Source organism: Hyperolius riggenbachi, chromosome 8 (assembly GCF_040937935.1).
Source record: "Hyperolius riggenbachi isolate aHypRig1 chromosome 8, aHypRig1.pri, whole genome shotgun sequence".
Classification (NCBI taxonomy): domain Eukaryota; kingdom Metazoa; phylum Chordata; class Amphibia; order Anura; family Hyperoliidae; genus Hyperolius; species Hyperolius riggenbachi.
In genome coordinates, this window is record NC_090653.1 from 95,719,121 (window position 1) to 95,739,877 (window position 20,757).

The 20,757-nt window shown below is 41.6% G+C and overlaps 1 protein-coding gene across 2 annotated transcripts in view; it reads left to right on the forward strand.

Annotated features, from left to right (window-relative positions):
* HTR2C (5-hydroxytryptamine receptor 2C) overlaps positions 1 to 20,757 on the forward strand; it is a 731,884-nt gene that overhangs the window by 477,518 nt on the left and 233,609 nt on the right. The window lies entirely within an intron of this gene.

Consider the following 20,757-nt stretch of genomic DNA (forward strand, 5'->3'; position numbering starts at 1 on the left):
GTAGGGATGAGCACAAATTTCACATAGACATCATTTTGCATTGAAATTTGCAATTACAATGTGAAATAGTAATGCGAAATTTCTGGAAAAATCATAATTAATGTCGTCTGTAATAGTAATCATTTTTAATTTTGCATAAAATTTCACCTAATTTTCACATTATTTCATGCCGACTTTAGCGGTTCAAAGCAAAGCTCCCATCCATGCTATTGCCACCAAAATTGCTACATACTGTAAGTTGAGGAGGATAGTGGGTACAAGTGAAATAAAATAATTTTTCAAAAAGGCAGTTTTTGAGACAGTTGATTTTAAAAATGCAGAGGAAAAAATGGCTTTTCAAGTGGATCCGAGATAAACTTTTACTCATTGCATAGTTTTGTTCCTTACATATAGTTTATAGGGCATTCCTCAAGCCAAACTTTTCTTTTTTTATTACTCTAATTCCCTATAAAATAAACAAGCCTCCTCCACAGCTCAAAGTGCCTTGGCACGCCATGTAGCAAGGGCTTATGGGAGCTCAGTCTGGGCAGAAGGAGGAGGAGGAGGAGGTGGTTACTAGCCAGAGATTTCAGAGGCAGAGGGGAGGAGGGAGAAGGGAGGAGGAGAGGGGAGTGAGCTGAGGGCTGGAGATGCAGTTGCAGCTTGCCTATGTGTAATGTGACAAACAACACATGTCCGCTCTCATTGTATCACAGTAATAAATAAACATAAACTGTTGAAGCTGTTTGCAGCTAGATTTGCTTTGTAAACTATATAAACTTTACATAAGATATATAGACAAGTTACTTGTTATAGTTAGTTTTTCATCTCGGATCCACTTTAAGCTGTCATTTTCTGAGTTCATTCTTCTTTGTATTTTTAAAATCGATTTTCTGAAAAACCACAAGGTCTTTTTAAAAAATGTTGACTTGTACTCACTATTCTCCTTAACATATGTAGCAATTTTTGTGACAATAGCATGAATGGGGGCTTTGCTATTTACCCCTAAAGTCAGCACAAAATTATGTGAGAATTATGCGAAAATGTACGAAAAATTATGAATGACTAGCTGATGGCCCGGTGTTGCCCGGAATGCATTTGGCTGATCTTGGCTCAGCCCACTTTTCTTAACCCTAACACACAATTATTCATTTACTCAATGACCAAGTTTGTGAGCTTTCCTGTCTTTGCCATCAATAATTTGCATTGAAATGAAACAAATTGGATTGGCTGTTTGTGGCTCCACCCCTTTTCTGAATTTGAACCCCAGTCACCCAATGACCAACTGTACCAGGTTTGAGGCTTGTGCCATTCACAATGCAAGAATGGCAGCAATTAAATATTCCCCTTGAAAATCAATAGGTGGAGCTTTTGTAAGCTCCACCCACTGAATATTAATCCCAGTCACACAGTGACCAACTGTGCAAAGTTTGAGAACCCTGCCATTAACAGTGTGAGAATGGCTGCAGTTTACATTTTCCCAGTGAAATTTGTATTTGTCTCCTCCCCCTTTTTGGTTGTGGGGGTAAAAAGTATCCTATATGTTATTCCAGGTAATGTACTACGTGTGTCCAAATTTAATTCAAATCCATTCAGCCATTGTTGCGTGATTAACAAACATACAAACTTTTGCATTTATAATACTAGTGAGATTACACAAAATGAATTGAATTTACAAATTGTAATTACGTATAGGCGTAATTGCAAAAATTTATGTAAAAGTTTGCGCAATATTAATTAGCTCATTACGATTATCACTAAAGACCTTTAATGGGAAATCGATCATTAAGGGGACTGTCACCAAGGTCTATGTCATAGGGAGATCTATCTCCATGACATCTGTCACTACATAATCTGTCATTAAGAAAACCTGAACTGAAAATTAAAAGTCAAAATAAACATACACAAGTCATACTTCCCTCCCGTGTAGGCTACTCCTCAATCTCTTTCTCCTGCCCCGCATCCTGTTTGTCCACTGTGAACAAGGAAATTCTCCGTCCTCCATTTTGAAAATGGCCATTACCCCATAACAGCTTTCTGGTCAGCACGCTGTTAAACTATAACAGTGCCCACTTGAGCCATAGGGAAACATAGACATTACTTGGCACATCAGTGGCCCTCTCAGCTATAACTGACAGAAACTGATAAATAACTGACAGCAAAATGTCAGACCTGGAAGGGATCATTGTCAGAAGAAAATGGTGAGCTTCTGAGAGGAACTGATGGCAAGGTAACTATGCAATGTTCATTTGAAGTTACCCCATGTGTTTATTTTAAATATTTTTACTCAGTACAGGTTCCCTTTAAGGGGAACTGTCACAAAGGGATCTTTCACTCATATGCTCTGTCACAGGGGAATATGCCACTAATATTATCTTTTTACATCAGTCAGCAGTGCTTGGTGTAGATGTCTGATACCAAAACTATATTTTCTCTTGTTTTGCCTCATTGTTCATAATTCAGCATTATCCAAGTAGTAAATGATATTGCATCAGTCTCGCCCCTACAGCTTTACTGGGTTTTATTTATTGACAAATTCATTCCACAAAAAAGGGAAGAAATATACTGTATGCACAGCAAAAAAAAAAAACTCCCATCATAGAGATGCAGTCTATGCACAGTTCATCGCAATCACTCCCATCTCATTCCCAGCTGGGAGCTACATAAAGCTTCTTTCACAATGAAGTATACATAGAGCTTGATTCACTAAGACAAATAGTATCAAAGTGAACATGCCTTATCAAAGTTAACACGCCTTATCAGAGTAGCATAGCGAGCGCTACAAATCCACAGGGGCTCAAGGCAGGACTAGTGGAGCTTTCGTCATTGCCATAAGTTTGTAACTCTCGCTATGTTACTCTGATAAGGTGTGCTCACTTTGATAAGGCATGTTCACTTTGATAAGGCATGCTATTTGTCTTAGTGAATCAAGCCCATAGTCTTAAAGTAGTGGCCTGGGAACACAAGTATACAAATTATGGTTTGGAAGAATTGCTTTCTTTTCCTAGCGAGTATAGTAAAGTGTATCCAGGGTGAACCTCAGGTACCAAAACACACACTTTCCTCAGAAAAGGGAAGCCTCTAGACACTATAGATGCTTACCGTGCCATTCTCCATTCCCAGTCATCAAGTGTGGACCCCCTGAAAATTACCGACAAGTGCTTGCTGCGCAGGCACGGCCATGCTTGTATGGATGCAGCATGGCCATACTCGTGCCAGAAGAGGAGATCGGCTCCAATGTGCAGGAGGTTCCTGGGCAGCAGTGGAGGACCAGAGGACAGTGTGGCTCCCCTGTCCTTAGGTAAGTATTTGCTTTTTAGCAAAATTTCCAGCTCGAGTTCTCTTTAAAACATTTCTAAGGGTTTTTTTGTTTTGTTTTGTTTTTTAATTAAAATATCTGAAAATCATTTTAACAAGCAGTACTTGAGAGAATTAGAAAATTTTATATTACTTTATTTTCTTTAGGTTGCTAGATTTGTCCATACTGTTGTTAAATAATGCTGTTTTATTAAACCCTTGGGGAGAGGCAAAAGAAACCATATTACTGATCACCTGCAGAACATGGGAAAACAATCTGGAGTATTGAAAAAGAAATAACACGCAGCCACATATGAAAAATTCATATTTCTCGAAGCACATAATACAAAAGCGAACACGGCATTTTTAAAGAGATTTAGACTGAATATTTGCCAGTCAGTTGTTTTTATAATATTTTAGTCACACATTCTCTTTTGATGCTGGCCACACAAAAACTGACTGCTGGCCACACAAAAACTGACTATCAAACAATTGTTGTTTTTTGTTTGCTTGTTTTTTTGATTGATGATTACATAGAAAAATGAAAGACTTTTTGTAACTTTTTTGTAAAAAGGGTAATTAACCACTTGAGGACCACAGTCTTTCTACCCCTTAAGGACCGGCCACTTTTTTTCCATTCAGACCACTGCAGCTTTCACGGTTTATTGCTCGCTCATACAACCTACCACCTAAATGAATTTTGGCTCCTTTTCTTGTCACTAATAAAGCTTTCTTTTGGTGCTATTTGATTGCTCCTGCGATTTTTACTTTTTATTATATTCATCAAAAAAGACATGAATTTTGGCAAAAAAATGATTTTTTTAACTTTCTGTGCTGACAATTTTCAAATAAAGTAACATTTCTGTATACATGCAGCGCGAAAAATGTGGACAAACATGTTTTTGATTAAAAAAAAAACCATTCAGTGTATATTTATTGGTTTGGGTAAAAGTTATAGCGTTTACAAACTATGGTGCAAAAAGTGAATTTTGCCATTTTCAAGCATCTATGACTTTTCTGACCCCCTGTCATGTTTCATGAGGGGCTAGAATTCCAGGATAGTATAAAAACCCCCCAAATGACCCCATTTTGGAAAGAAGACATCCCAAAGTATTCACTGAGAGGCATAGTGAGTTCATAGAAGATATTATTCTTTGTCACAAGTAAGCGGAAAATGACACTTTGTGACAAAAAAAAAGAAAAAAAAAAAGAATCCATTTCTTCTAACTTGCGACAAAAAAAAATGAAATCTGCCACGGACTCACCATGCCCCTCTCTGAATACCTTGAAGTGTCTACTTTCCAAAATGGGGTCATTTGTGGGGTGTGTTTACTGTCCTCGCATTTTGGGGGGTGCTAATTTGTTAGCACCCCTGTAAAGCCTAAAGGTGCTCATTGGACTTTGGGCCCCTTAGCGCAGTTAGGCTGCAAAAAAGTGCCACACATGTGGTATTGCCGTACTCAAGAGAAGTAGTACAATGTGTTTTGGGGTGTATTTTTACACATACCCATGCTGGGTGGGATAAATAACTCTGTAAATGGACAATTGTGTGTAAAAAAATCAAAAGATTGTCATTTACAGAGGTATTTCTCCCACCCAGCATGAGTATGTGTAAAAATACACCCCAAAACACATTGTACTACTTCTCCCGAGTATGGCAATACCACATGTGTGGCACTTTTTTGCACCCTAACTGCGCTAAAGGGCCCAAAGTCCAATGAGTACCTTTAGGATTTCACAGGTCATTTTGCGAAATTTGATTTCCAGACTACTCCTCACGGTTTAGGGCCCCTAAAATGCCAGTTCAGTATAGGAACCCCACAAATGACCCCATTTTAGAAAGAAGACACCCCAAGGTATTCCGTTAGGAGTATGGTGAGTTCATAGAAGATTTTATTTTTTGTCAAAAGTTAGTGGAAAATGACACTTTGTGAAAAAAACAATAAAAATCAATTTTCCGCTAACTTTTGACAAAAAATAAAATCTTCTATGAACTCACCATACTCCTAACGGAATACCTTTGGGTGTCTTCTTTCTAGAATGGGGTCATTTGTGGGGTTACTATACTGCCCTGGCATTTTAGGGGCCCTAAACCGTGAGGAGTAGTCTTGAAACCAAATGTCGCAAAATGACCTGTGAAATCCTAAAGGTACTCATTGGACTTTGGGCCCCTTAGCGTACTTAGGGTGTAAAAAAGTGCCACACATGTGGTACCGCCGTACTCAGGAGAAGTAGTATAATGTGTTTTGGGGTGTATTTTTACACATACCCATGCTAAGTGGGAGAAATATCTCTGTAAATGACAATTGTTTGATTTGTTTTACACACAATTGACCATTTACATAGAAATTTCTCCCACCCAGCATGGGTATGTGTAAAAATACACCCCAAAACACATTATACTACTTTTCCTGAGTACGGTGGTACCACATGTGTGACACTTTTTTGCAGCCTAGGTGCGCTAAGGGGCCCAACGTCCTATTCACGGGTCATTTTGAGGCATTTGTTTTCTAGACTACTCCTCGCGGTTTAGGGCCCCTAAAATGCCAGGGCAGTATAGGAACCCCACAAGTGACCCCATTTTAGAAAGAAGACACCCCAAGGTATTCCGTTAGGTGTATGGCGAGTTCATAGAAGATTTTATTTTTTGTCACAAGTTAGTGAAAAATGACACTTTGTGAAAAAAACCCAATAAAAATCAATTTCCGCTAACTTTTGACAAAAAATAAAATCTTCTATGAACTCGTCATACACCTAACAGAATACCTTGGGGTGTCTTTTTTTCTAAAATGGGGTCACTTGTGGGGTTCCTATACCGCCCTGGCATTTTACGGGCCCAAAACCGTGAGTAGTCTGGAAACCAAATGTCTCAAAATGACTGTTCAGGGGTATAAGCATCTGCAAATTTTGATGACAGGTGGTCTATGAGGGGGCGAATTTTGTGGAACCGGTCATAAGCAGGGTGGCCTTTTAGATGACAGGTTGTATTGGGCCTTATCTGATGGATAGGAGTGCTAGGGGGGTGACAGGAGGTGATTGATGGGTGTCTCAGGGGGTGGTTAGAGGGGAAAATAGATGCAATCAATGCACTGGGGAGGTGATCGGAAGGGGGTCTGAGGGGGATCTGAGGGTTTGGCCGAGTGATCAGGAGCCCACACGGGGCAAATTAGGGCCTGATCTGATGGGTAGGTGTGCTAGGGGGTGACAGGAGGTGATTGATGGGTGTCTCAAGGTGTGATTAGAGGGGGGAATAGATGCAAGCAATGCACTGGCGAGGTGATCAGGGCTGGGGTCTGAGGGCATTCTGAGGGTGTGGGCGGGTGATTGAGTGCCCTAGGGGCAGATAGGGGTCTAATCTGATAGGTAGCAGTGACAGGGGGTGATTGATGGGTAATTAGTGGGTGTTTAGGGTAGAGAACAGATGTGAACACTGCACTTGGGAGGTGATCGGACGTCGGATCTGCGGGCGATCTATTGGTGTGGGTGGGTGATCAGATTGCCCGCAAGGGGCAGGTTAGGGGCTGATTGATGGGTGGCAGTGACAGCGGGTGATTGATGGGTGGCAGTGACAGGGGGTGATTGATGGGTGATTGATAGGTGATTGACAGGTGATCAGTGGGTTATTACAGGGAAGGACAGATGTAAATAATGCCCTGGCGAATTGATAAGGGGGGGTCTGAGGGCAATCTGAGCGTGTAGGCGGGTGATTGGGTGCCCGCAAGGGGCAGATTAGGGTCTGATCTGATGGGTAACAGTGACAGGTGGTGATAGGGGGTGATTGATGGGTAATTAGTGGGTGTTTAGAGGAGAGAATAGATGGAAACACTGCGCTTGGGTGGTGATCTGATGTCGGATCTGCGGGCGATCTATTGGTGTGGGTGGGTGATCAGTTTGCCCGCAAGGGGCAGGTTAGGGGCTGATTGATGGGTGGCAGTGACAGGGGTGATTGATGGGTGGCAGTGACAGGGGGTGATTGACAGGTGATTGACAGGTGATCAGTGGGTTATTACAGGGAAGGACAGATGTAAATAATGCCCTGGCGAATTGATAAGGGGGGGTCTGAGGGCAATCTGAGCGTGTAGGCGGGTGATTGGGTGCCCGCAAGGGGCAGCTTAGGGTCTGATCTGATAGGTAACAGTGACAGGTGGTGATAGGGGGTGATTGATGGGTGATTGATGGGTAATTAGTGGGTGTTTAGAGAAGATAACAGATGTAAACAATACATTTGGGAGGTAATCTGACGGCGGGTTTGCGGGCGATCTAATGGTGTGGGTGGGTGATCAGATTGCCCGCAAGGGGCAGGTTAGGGGCTGATTGATGGGTGGCAGTGACAGGGGGTGACAGGGGGTGATTGATGGGTGATAGGTGATTGGCAGGTGATTGACAGGTGATCAGTGGGTTATTACAGGGAAGAACAGATGTAATTAATGCACTGGCGAATTGATAAGGGGGGGTCAGAGGGCAATCTGAGCGTGTTGGCGGGTGATTGGGTGCCCGCAAGGGGCAGATTAGGGTCTGATCTGATAGGTAAAAGTGACAGGTGGTGATAGGGGGTGATTGATGGGTGATTGATGGGTAATTAGTGGGTGTTTAGAGGAGAGAATAGATGTAAACAATGGATTTGGGAGGTGATCTGATGTCGGATCTGCGGGCGATCTATTGGTGTGGGTGGGTGATCAGATTGCCCGCAAGGGGCAGGTTAGGGGCTGATTGTTGGGTGGCAGTGACAGGGGGTGATTGATGGGTGATTGATGGGTGATTGATGGGTGATTGACGGGTGATTGACAGGTTATCAGGGAAGATAGATGCATACAGTACACAGGGGGGGGGTCTGGGGGGGGGGGTCTGGGGAGAATCTGAGGGGTGGGGGGGTGATCAGGAGGGGGCAGGGGGCAGGGGGGGGATAAAAAAAAAATAGCGTTGACAGATAGTGACAGGGAGTGATTGATGGGTTATTAGGGGGGGTGATTGGGTGCAAATAGGGGTCTGGGGGGTGGGCAGGGGGGGGTCTGAGGGGTGCTGTGGGCGATCAGTGGGCGGGGGGGGCAGATCAGTGTGTTTGGGTGCAGACTAGGGTGGCTGCAGCCTGCCCTGGTGGTCCCTCGGACACTGGGATCACCAGGGCAGGAGGCAGCCTGTATAATACACTTTGTATACATTACAAAGTGTATTATACACTTTGTAGCGGCGATCGCGGGGTTAACATCCCGCCGGCGCTTCCGTATGGCCGGCGGGATGTTACGGCGGGTGGGCGGAGCCAGTTGCCGGGGGAAGCGCGCGTCATCAATGACGCGATCGCTCCCCCGGCATGCCTAAAGGACGCGCCGCCTGAAGGCGTATTGCGGTCCTTTAGGCGTCCACTTTGCCGCCGCCCATGGGCTGTGGGCGGTCGGCAAGTGGTTAAATTGTTTTTAAATAAAGAAAACATATATATATATGTATTCGGCCCCCCTGAAGTTCTCCACATTTTGTCATATTACTGCCACAAACATGAATCAATTTTTTGGGAATTCCACATTAAAGACCAACACAAAGTGGTGTACACATGAGAAGTTGAACAAAAATCATACATGATTCCAAACATGTTTTACAAATAAATAACTGCAAAGTGGTGTGTGCATAATTATTCGGTCCACTTTGATCTGAATGCAGTCAGTCGCCTATAGACATTGCCTGATGAGTGTTAATGACTAAATAGAGTGCACCTGTGTGTAATCTAATGTCAATACAAATACAGCTGCTCTGTGACGGCCTCAGAGGTTGTCTAAGAGAATATTGGGAGCAACAACACCATGAAGTACAAAGAACACACAAGACAGGTCAGGGATAAAGTTATTGAGACATTTATAGCAGGCTTAGGCTACAAAAAGATTTCCAAATCCTTGAACATCCCACAGAGCACTGTTCAAGCGTTTATTCAGAAATGGAAGGAGTATGGCAAAACTATAAACCTACCAAGACAAGGCCATCCACCTAAAATCACAGGCCGAACAAGGAGAGTGCTGATCAGAAATGCAGTCAAGAGGCCCATGGTGACTCTGGATGAGCTGCAGAGATCTACAACTCAGGTGGGAGACTCTGTCCATAGGACAACTGTTAGTCATGCACTGCACAAAGTTGTCCTTTATGGAAGAGTGGCAAGAAGAAAGCCATTGTTAACAGAAAAGCATAAGAAGTCCCGTTTGCAGTTTGCCACAGGCCATGTGGGGGACACAGCAACCATGTGGAAGAAGGTGCTCTGGTCAGATGAGACCAAAATGGAACTTTTTGGCCAAAATGCAAAACGCTATGTGTGGCAGAAAACTAACATTCCACATCACTCTGAACACACCATCCCCACTGTCAAATATGGTGGTGGTGTGTCTGTGCGCGTGTCTGTGCACGCGTGTGTCTGTGCGTGTGTCTGTGCGTGTGTCTGTGCGTGTGTCTGTGCGTGTGTCTGTGCGTGTGTCTGTGCGTGGGTCTGTGCGTGTGTCTGTGTGCGCGTGTGTCTGTGTGCGCGCGTGTCTGTGTGCGCGCGTGTCTGTGTGCGCGCGTGTCTGTGTGCGCGCATGTCTGTGTGCGCGCGTGTCTGTGCGTGTGTCTGTGCGTGTGTCTGTGTGCGTGTGTGGTGTCCAGCATAGGGCAGTGTGTAGATAAATGTTGAGCTGTGGGGTGCACAGTTTTTCTTCCGTGGTTGCTGAGGGGGGGGCGCATCTTGTACGCAGGAGGATGCGGTACTTTTCTTCATCTTTGGTCTGTTTCTTTTCTCCCCTTCTTTATTTAATTTTATGAAATAATTAAATTTGATTGTCAAATTCTGATTAGCAAATATGATGAGACTTTATGCCCAACACCAAGAGCTTGGTGATGAAGCCTATCAATATGGTTGGGCCTTCATAAACTGTGGCTAGGCTCTGAGCTAATCAAGAAAAAAAAAAAAAGAAAAAAAAAAGAAATATGGTGGTGGTAGCATCATGTTCAGGGGGTGTATCTCTTCAGCAGGGACAGGGAAGCTGGTCAGAGTTGATGGGAAGATGGATGGAGCCAAATACAGGGCAAACTTGGAAGAAAACCTCTTGGAGACTGCAAAAGACTTGAGACTGGGGCGGAGGTTCACCTTCCAGCAGGACAATGACCCTAAACATAAAGCCAGGACAACAATGGAATGGTTTAAAACAAAACATATCTGTGTGTTAGAATGGCCCAGTCAAAGTCCAGATCTAAATCCAATCGAGAATCTGTGGCAAGATCTGAAAACTGCTGTTCACAAACGCTGTCCATCTAATCTGACTGAGCTGGAGCTGTTTTGCAAAGAAAAATGGGCAAGGATTTCAGTCTCTGGATGTGCAAAGCTGGTAGAGACATACCCTAAAGGACTGGCAGCTGTAATTGCAGCAAAAGGTGGTTCTACAAAGTATTGACTCAGGGGGCCGAATAAGTAGGCACACCCCACTTTGCAGTTATTTATTTGTAAACAATGTTTGGAATCATGTATGATTTTTGATCCACTTCTCACGTGTACACCACTTTGTATTGGTCTTTCACGTAGAATTCCAATAAAATTGATGCATGTTTGTGGCAGTAATGTGACAAAAAGTGGAAAACTGTATATACACAAACACTGGTGATCATGACAGAAGGGGGCCTCAGGCTCTGCTTCCGCCTGGGATCCCAAAACACGCATACAATACCTAGAGGAGAGCGCAGGTGAGCCCCGATACTCCTACCACCAGGGGATTCACCCACACTGCCTCTGATGCCTAGTGCACATTATACAATTTTCTGTTAGATTTTTCTGTTATGCTGGGTTTACACCATACAATTTTCTGTTAGATTTACCTGCCAGATAGATAAAGTTCAACATTTCGGAAATTAATCTATCTTACGATCGATCTGCCGAGCAATTAGGCATTGTTCTACTCAGCAGGAGATAAACGAAAGACAATGCACCAGAGATAATGACCATTCTCTACAGAAAATAATCTAATTATGCATTTTAACAGAAAATCTAACAGAAAAATCTAACAGAAGAATCTAACAGAAAATTGTATGGTGTAAACCCAGCATTAGATTTTCAGTTAGATTCTTTTTTGTAGAGACTGGTCATTATCTCTGGTGTATTGCCTTCTGGTTATATACTTCTGAGTAGAACAATGCCTAATTGCTAGGCAGATAGATGGTTAGATAGATAATTTCCAACATGTTGGAAATTTTCTATCTGGCAGGTAAATCTAACAGACAATATAACAGAAATTTGTATGGTGTGTACCTAGCATAAGAGAAGCAATTGCTCACTTCCAGTCAGCAATCGGACATTTTATATTGGTCCACAGACAGCCTGTCAGCCAATTAAGTGTAATAGTATACATTCATATCTGTAGTACCAAAGCTAGCAGGAGTTGCATAGGTTCAGCAAAAAAAAAGGTGAGAGGTTCGTTTGCACATAATCGTAGATTATGTGACCAGCAGGGGGCACCACATGCAAGTAATCCCTAGTCACTAATCTGTATCTGTGCACTGTAAGCTGCAAATAGGGATTTCAAAACACAAACACTGGTGTACATGACAAAAGGGGCCCCAAGCTCTGCTACTGCCCGGGACCCCCAAATCCACATGCAACACCAAGAGGGAGAGTGCAGGTGAAAATATATATCTTCCAACTCCCGTCCTCTCACACCTCTACTGTGAGATGAAATTGTAAAGATGACGGTCGCATGGTAAAATGACAATCACCCAAAGCAGGCAAACACACATTAATAAAACCAAAACCAGTTGTGTTTACACTACAATACTTTGTAAAATACTTTTACTCCTTCCCTACGCTCTTAAAACATTTTAGTTTTAAGAGAGTAGGGAAGGAGCACATCAGAATTCATTAAAAATCTTGATGTGCAACTTTAAAATAAAGAAAACAAAATGGTGGCGGTAAGGGTGCTATAAGCACTGTCTGTTTTTTTGTTGTTTGTTGCTCTTCTGCAACCCTTAGGCCAGATCCACACATTGGCCTCAATTCACTAAGCTTTATCAAACACTTTATCAAACATTTGTTAATTTACCTCATGGGTAAAATCTCATTTTGAATTCACTTAGGTGTTATAGGTTGATTGAACCTTTTATTGATAAAACATTTGCTAAATATATAACACCTTAGTGAATTCAAAATTAGATTTTACCCATGAAGTACATATTCAAATGTTTGATAAAGTGTTTGATAAAGCTTAGTGAATTGAGGTCTATAAGTGCTTTTCTGTGCGCTTTGTGATTGATTACAGCTTTTTTTTAGAAATTTCTCCCTTTCACTTTCATTAAAAATCGCGGAAAAAAATGGCGTAAAAATTACAGAGATTTACGTGATTTTTACCACGATTTTAATGAAATTGAATGTGAGAAATTTTTAAAAAGCGCTCAAATTTTTAAAAAGCGCTAATCAATCACAAAGCGATCAGAAAATCGCTTATAGGCTTATCCGGCTTTATGGAGAGTTATCCTACCACTACCTACTTATGTTGATAGCATGAAAAAAGATGGTTTAAACTTAATGCATACCGTTTTTAAAAAGTTATTGATAGCTGATACTCATATTTATTTGATAGTTATTAGTATCCTTATTTTAAAATGTGGCCTTTTTGTTTGTTTGTTTTTGTTTTTTTGTTGTTGTTAATACCAGTATTCCAGTCAGGAAAGACACAGATGGGAACATGACAAAGGTTTACTTTTATTTGCAAAAAAACTTCTATGGTGCAGTGAGTGAGGTCTAGTATGTATAGTTAAGTCATTAAATGTATTATCTGATTCAACATTTGTTGATTTAGGGTCCTTTTACACTTTACACACTGTGTCATGTCGAGGTACTTTCTCCTACTGCAACTTGTCGCAATAGCCTTTACAGGCAATGGAACACTGCCTGCTATGCGATGTGGTGCAACAGAAGTGCTCTGGGTAACGCACAAGCTGCAGTGCTTTACCATGTGACTTTTGTGGCAACTATTCTGGGTAGACTTTGCTGAGGATGTAGTATGTGTACACTGGGCCCCGACCCTCCCAAGTGTGTTGTGGAAAGATAGCCCTGCCAGATCAGAAGAAAAAATAAGTTTTAATAGTTTTATTGATTTAAAGCAAGCAAAGTACAACACAATCAACTTATATGTTGCAGCAAAACAAAAAAAATAATAATAATTAAGCAGCCAATTGTTAGCCTAATAGTAGACTATAGCAATTGTAAAAAAAAAAAAATAGTAAAGAATGGAGATGAAGTCTAAGAGAGAAGGAAAGAATAAGGAAAAAAAAGTGTTGGAGGATCCGAAGTATGAATACATAATATGATAATATGGCTTTTTTAATTTAATCATTTAGAAAAATGCTTTAACGTAGACCAAAAAAATATTACATTTTTGCCTTTTTATCTGAAATTTGGTGTGTACATGTAGTAGCGTAATGAAAACTTAGATGCTTCCCTTGTGATGAAAGACATCCATGACTATAATTACTAGGTAATGCCTAGTGGTGTTGATCCAGGGATTCAATCTGATTGCCATCTGGAGTCGGGAAGGATTTTTTTTCCTTTTGGGCCTAATTGGACCATGCCTTGTAAGGGTTTTTTGCCTTTCTCTGGATCAACAGGGATATCTTCTGGTTGAACTTGATGCACGTATGTCTTTTTTCAACCCAAATAAGTATGTAACTATGTAACAGACTGTTGGCATATGTGCTGTTGGCCAGCTTCATACCACACTGTCACAGCAAATTTAGAGTGTAATGTTTAATAATAATACCACTGCATTTAATGATTGCTTCAGTCTCCTTTAGTTGAGTTTGGCTTTTTTGAGTTTTTTTTGTGTAGAAATGTTTTCTAGTGTTCATACCATCGTGTCTGTACTACTTCACAAATTTTTCATTGTGTTTTACTTTATTCATTCACTGTATGTTTTAACAATGGTCTACACACAACTCCAGTGTCTGGAGCTGAGGAAAAACATAATATACTGCACTGTTCTCTTTGGAAACGATGTCCTCCCTTAGAGTGCCAGACCAAGGCAGATATATTGTTGGCCAAGGACATCAAAGGAACATTTCAAATAAATCTGTAATCAGCTTTAGATCAAATGCTTTTTCAGCAATCAGTTAAATGGACTTTCTCCCCCTGATGCCACAGCTGGAAGTCCTTGAAATGTTTCTTTCCATAAAGACGAGGAGTGAACTTGCGAGAGCACCTCTATCATTAACTCAGACCTTTTTTTTCTAAAAAGTTCAAAAATTAAATTGCTCTTCTGTTTTGAACTTTATATCACAGAAGTCAGATGATCTCCTGATCTTATACTACTCATTACTTAAGTTTAGAAATAGATCAATAGATCAAGGTCCATCACACTAAATGTGAATACATTGTTTGTGTAGGCAGACAAAGAAAACAGACAACCAGAAATTATTTTCTAATAGCAACTGTTGAAGAAGGAGAAGTGTACATCCTGGAAAATATACCTATAGTTTATTTCTGCAATAAAATCAAAGACTACTTTGTATAAAAGTGCGGCAATTCACAATTTGACAAGGTAGCCAGTGCAGAGAGATCAACAGCTGTTTTGAATTAACCAGTGATGCTTTGTCAGAAGACCCTCTCTCTACCTGGACATAAGTGAGGAAACTTGGGGACACAAGAACTTTAAATGGGGGGCAGTGGTGAAGGGAGGACATGTAGAGAGGACTGGAAAGGCTCTATGTCTATGAGATCCAGAGCCTTCATTTTCCATAGATATCTTGTTTTGTTGTTGCTCATTTCAGTTTAAGTAGAAATAAAGGCTTTCCTGCTCGCCATGGCCTTCCATATCACAGGCATATCCAGCAAACATGGTGCTCAGCATCTGTATGCACATTGTAAGTCTCAAGGCATGGAGAGTCTCCTAGAAGACGTCCCAAACATGAGACATCCTGACCAACATTTGGGAGGGGGATTTAAAGGGAGAGCTCTGTTGACTACAGCTCAGCATTTAACACCATTGTACCTAGCCAGCTGACCAACAAACTCCATGCACTAGGTCTTGCTCCCTCCATATGTACTTGGTTATTGGACTTCCTTACTAATCGCCCTCAAACTGTCAGACTAGGAAAACAGATATCCTCCACCCTTACCCTGAGCACTGGCGTGCCACAGGGCTGTGTATTAAGCCCTCTCCTCTATGCACTTTTCACCCATGACTGCCAGCCTATCCATACCTCAAACGTAATTGTTAAGTTTGCAGATGATACGACTGTCATTGGGCTTATATCAGACAATGAGGAAGCTGCATACAGAGAAGAAGTTAGGAACCTGACTGCATGGTGCGACATTAACAATCTGTTATTAAATACAAAGAAGACCAAAGAAATTATTCTGGACTTTAGGACCACCAAAAAGACTACTCACCTACCGCTAATGATCAATGCAGAGGCTGTGGAGAGAGTTTCCAGCTTCAAATTTTTGGGAGTCACCATCGCAGAGAACCTGTCCTGGGCTGACAATGCTTTAGCTCTAACTGGCAAAGCACAACAACGCCTCTACTTACTGAGAAAACTAAGGAGCGCTAACCTCCCACAGAAGCTGCTGGTTAATTTCTACAGATGCACTATAGAAAGTGTTCTGACCAATTGCATGACGGCCTGGTACAACAGCTGCACGAAGGCTACTAGAGAAGGCCTGCAGCGAGTTGTTAAAACAGCAGAAGCCATTATTGGCACTGAACTACCATCACTGGAACTTTTGTATAATACTCGCAGCTTGAGAAGGGCCAAAAACATTATCAAAGATAACACCCACCCTGGAAATGCCTTGTTTGAGCTCCTTCCATCAGGTAAACGTTTTAGATCAACCCGCACACACACAAACAGACTGAAAGACAGCTTTTTCCCATCCGCCATAAACTTGATAAACTTTGAATCCTCTCTGAAATAATTAACACTGTGTACAAATTGTTTAAACATCTGTAATACCTGGCATACTTGTATAATTTCTTCTCTTCCTTGTTACTATCACTATTATTATTATTATTATTATTTATTGTATTTATAAAGCGCCAACATATTACGCAGCGCTGGACAATAAATATATACAATGATACAAGGATGACATACATAGGGTTATACACATAGAACAAAGTTATACATACAAATTGTACAAAATACATGATCATGCAATATGGGCTGGTTAGGTAGGCCCAGTAATACAAGTACAGGCTGTCATAGGACAGGAGCACATGATCCTGTAGATTACACTAGGGAGTGGAGGACCCTGCCAGAGGCTTACAATCTAAAGGGAGGGGTGGAAACACTAGGGGGGGGCTGTTAAATATTCCTTAGAGAGTTACTGTGTGGTAGGAGGTGGGTAGGCCATCATAAAGAGGTGGGTTTTGAGGGCTTGCTTGAATGTGTTGAAAGAGGGAGCAAGTCTGATGGGTGGTGGAAGGGCATTCCAGAGGGTGGGGGCAGCTCTTGAGAAATCCTGCAGGCGGGCATGGGAGTGTGAAATGCGCGGGGTGGTGAGGCGAAGGTCGTTGGAGGAACGGAGGGGGCGACCTGGTGTATACTTGTGAACAAGCTGCGAGATGTAGGTAGGGCATGTTTTGTGCACAGATTTATACGCCAGGCATAGAATCTTGAAACTTATCCTGAGACGGATAGGGAGCCAGTGCAGGGATTCACAAAGGGGAGATGTGGATGCAGAGCGGTGCGAGGAATGGATGAGTCTTGCAGCCGCGTTCATCACTGATTGAAGGGGGGCAGTGCGTTTCAGGGGGAGGCCAGAAAGGAGTGAGTTACAGTAATCAAGGCGGGAGATGATGAGGGCATGGATGAGCAGTTTGGTCGTGTCCGGGGTTAAGAATGGGCGGATCTTGGAGATATTACGGAGGTGGAAATTGCAGGCTCTTGTGATGTTTTGGATGTGTGGGATGAAGGAGAGGTCAGAGTCCAAGGTGACACCCAGGCAGCGGGCCTGGGAGGTAGGGAGAATGGTTGTGTTGTCGATTGTGAGGTGGAAACCTGGGATGGGTGCAGCAGCATGGGGTGGAAGGATCAGGAGCTCAGTTTTGTCTAGGTTAAGCTTTAGGAACCTAGCTGACATCCAGGAGGAAATTGCTGAGAGACACGAGGAGACCTTGTTTATGGTGGTGGCTGAGAGATCGGGGGTATGGAGGTAAATCTGAGTGTCATCTGCATAAAGGTGGTAATTGAAGCCCAGGGAGGAGATAAGCTTGCCAATTGAGGAAGTGTATATGGAGAAAAGAAGGGGGCCTAGAACAGAGCCCTGGGGGACCCCAACTGAAAGGGGGGCAGGAGTTGAGGAGGAGCCATTGAAGGAAGTGGTGAAGGAGCGATTGGATAGGTAGGAGGAGATCCAGGCCAAGGCAAGCCCATGGATGCCCATGGACTGTAGTGATTGGAGGAGGAGGGAGTGGTCAACAGTGTCAAATGCTGCAGAGAGGTCAAGGAGGAGCAGGATGGAATAACTGCCTTTGGCCTTGGCAAGGGTAAGGTCGTTGACCACCTTGGCGAGGGCTGTTTCAGTTGAGTGCGCCATGGGGTTGTCATGAAAAGTAATTTCGTTGTGTTACACAATGACAATAAAGTGAATTGAAAGTGAATTGAATTGAATTGAGAGTAATATACTTACCACAAAAACAAGCAAGAAAACTTAAAGGGGCACGATGGCGAAAAATTGTAACATTTAAAATATTGCAAACATATACAAATAAGAAGTACGTTTTTTCCAGATTAAAATGAGCAATAAATAACTTTTCTCCTATGTTGCTGTCACTTACAGTAGGTAGTAGAAATCTGACAGAACTACAGGTTTTGGACTAGTCCATCTCTTCATAGTGGATTCTCAGGGATTTATTTATTTTCAAAAGCACTTAGTGAATGGCAATTTCTCTGTCCAACTGCAAAAAAACAACAACTGTGTAGCGAGCAGGGAAGCTGGCCAGCATCATTGTTTAAATCCTTTTTAGGGAATATCTTTATAAAGAATAAAAGCCTTGCTGAGAACCCCTTATGAAGAGATGGACTAGTCCAAAACCTGTTGCTTCTGTCAGATTTCTACTACCTACTGTAAGTGACAGCATTATAAGAGAAAAGTAATTTATGGCTCATTTTACTCTGGAAGAAACATACTTTTTATTTGTCTATGTTTGCACATATTTTACATTTTACAATTTTTCGCCATAGTGCCCCTTTAATCAGATGTCTAATTAATTAATTATATCTGTGAAATATGATTAGCCCAGTAAATAGTTCTGGTTCTAGCCAAGTGAATTACAATTTCTGTAGAGCAAAGAATTGCTCAATAGTCAAAATCCACACCCATTATCTTGGCTCATTGGTTATAACTGTTATGATAGATCCAGTAAGAGCGTAGAAAGGAGAAAGGGCTGCTGCAACCACCATACATACCACCATCCAACCAGGAGCAGGGAATTGGTATGTCTCAAGCGATGTGTAGAAAAAGCAGATCTTGCTGCACCGAGGGGTCAGTTAAAAGTCCAATCTTTATTGTGACATCTATGGGCACACAGCATAAAGGCTCACCCGTATCGGAGCGGACATGCCTGCTTAGTCTCCTAAGTTAGCTTACATGTAAATGCACTTGAACAGGTTATATAGACAGATAGGATCTGCCCCCTGTCTTAAAGGGAAACAACATACATATAAATAAAATGACAGCTGTCATATACAGTATTATTAGGCAAAAGAGATTTCTATATGAAATAAATGTAGAAAACATTGAATACATTCTGCATAGATGTTTAACAATGTTGCTAAATATATGAGATGTATACAAAATTTTCATAACACTATATACTAGTAAAGAGCCATATTTAATCAATTAAAGTTAAACAGCCATATCATATACTAGGCTTAGGTTCCATCTAATATTAAGACCGTATGGGACATGGGTCCCTAGCTGCCATATCTTAAAGGCCTCTTGTCTAAGAAGTGCTTTATGTAAATCACCCCCTTTGGCTTTTCGTGTCACCCTCTCCACTCCTTGGAACTTAAAAGCTAACATGTCTCATTTATGAACCTGCAGGAAATACTTGGACACACCAGAAAGATTAGTATTATTCGCATTATTGATAATGCATCTTCCTGGGCCAAAGAACGGGTAGCGCAACCAATCTATTGTAAAATACATACTTTGTACGTAATCATATAAATTACATTACTAGATTGACAGTTGACATAGTGTTTCATACTAAACATTTTATTGTTGGACAACAAGACACTCTCACATTTTTGGCTATGCACATGGCAGTATCTCACCTTTTCTATGTGACTTTTTTGATAACCCCTATCCTGGAGCCATTTCTGTACTAAATCTAGTTCTTGTCCAAACATTTCTGGATCTGAGCAATTTCTAGCTGCTCGGATCATCTCACCAAATGAGATTGCTCTCAAGGTATGTCAGGTATGATAACTTGAGGCTAACTAGCGAGAGTTGCCTGAGCCCAGCATATTCAAGTTGGATGTGTGTATGAGGTGTCCCACAATGCATCATTGCTGCTTATGCAAATCATCCCTTTGATGTTCTTGAAAGCTAAACACACCTCCAGAACTGCTGGAATGTAATGATGTGTCAGCTTGTTAATATTACAGAGCCACACTAATCCAACATGCATACAGACTGTTTTACACTGGTTGGACCTCATCAGTGTATGGCATGGATTAATGTGGCTCTATGGAGTAGGACTTCAAACACTCAGAGTTCTGGATCACCATGTGATTGCTGGGCAATCTGTAACTCTGAACAACCTTATTAATCAAAAATACCTTCTGTTTTAAGAAAACGAATTTCTGTTTTGCATAACATTTCAGTAAGAGGGCCTTTTGGTCCTTTTTAGCCCCTTACACACTCCTAGACATTCTAGATCACTGCTGGGCAATCTGTAACTTATGTTATGATTGACTGAAAATAATAAATCCACATAAACTACAGTATGTTGAGTATTTTTTTTTATTCCAGTAATAATGATACATTTTTTTATGACAGGTGAGTACGGATGGTCGGAAATACAGATTTTCTGCCCAAAATTTCGATGAAAGTTTTTGTGAAAATGTTTGCATTCTCTGATTGACTTATTCATTGTAAATCTTCTGAAGTTCTGATGTGCTTAAAATTACCAAAGATCAGTAAGCAGAGCTCCGCGAAAAAATGCATTATCTGAATGGCTAATTAATTCCGACTTTCTGAGTCTAAGGATTGGCTTAAAATTACCGAATATCGGTAATTTGTATTTTCTGCCAAAATCTCCGCTTAAAATCTGATTGGTTAATTCATTTTGAGTCTTCTGATTGGCTTAAAATTACTGCATATTGGTAAGTGGATTTTCCCCGTAATTTTTATGTTTCAGAAAAAAATCTGTGTACCGCATTAGTATTTCCATGTTCCACATTCCGATGCAGAAATACAGATTTCTTATTGGAAATGCAGAGACTGCATTTCCACAGAACCCAAATGGCCTCCCTACAGGT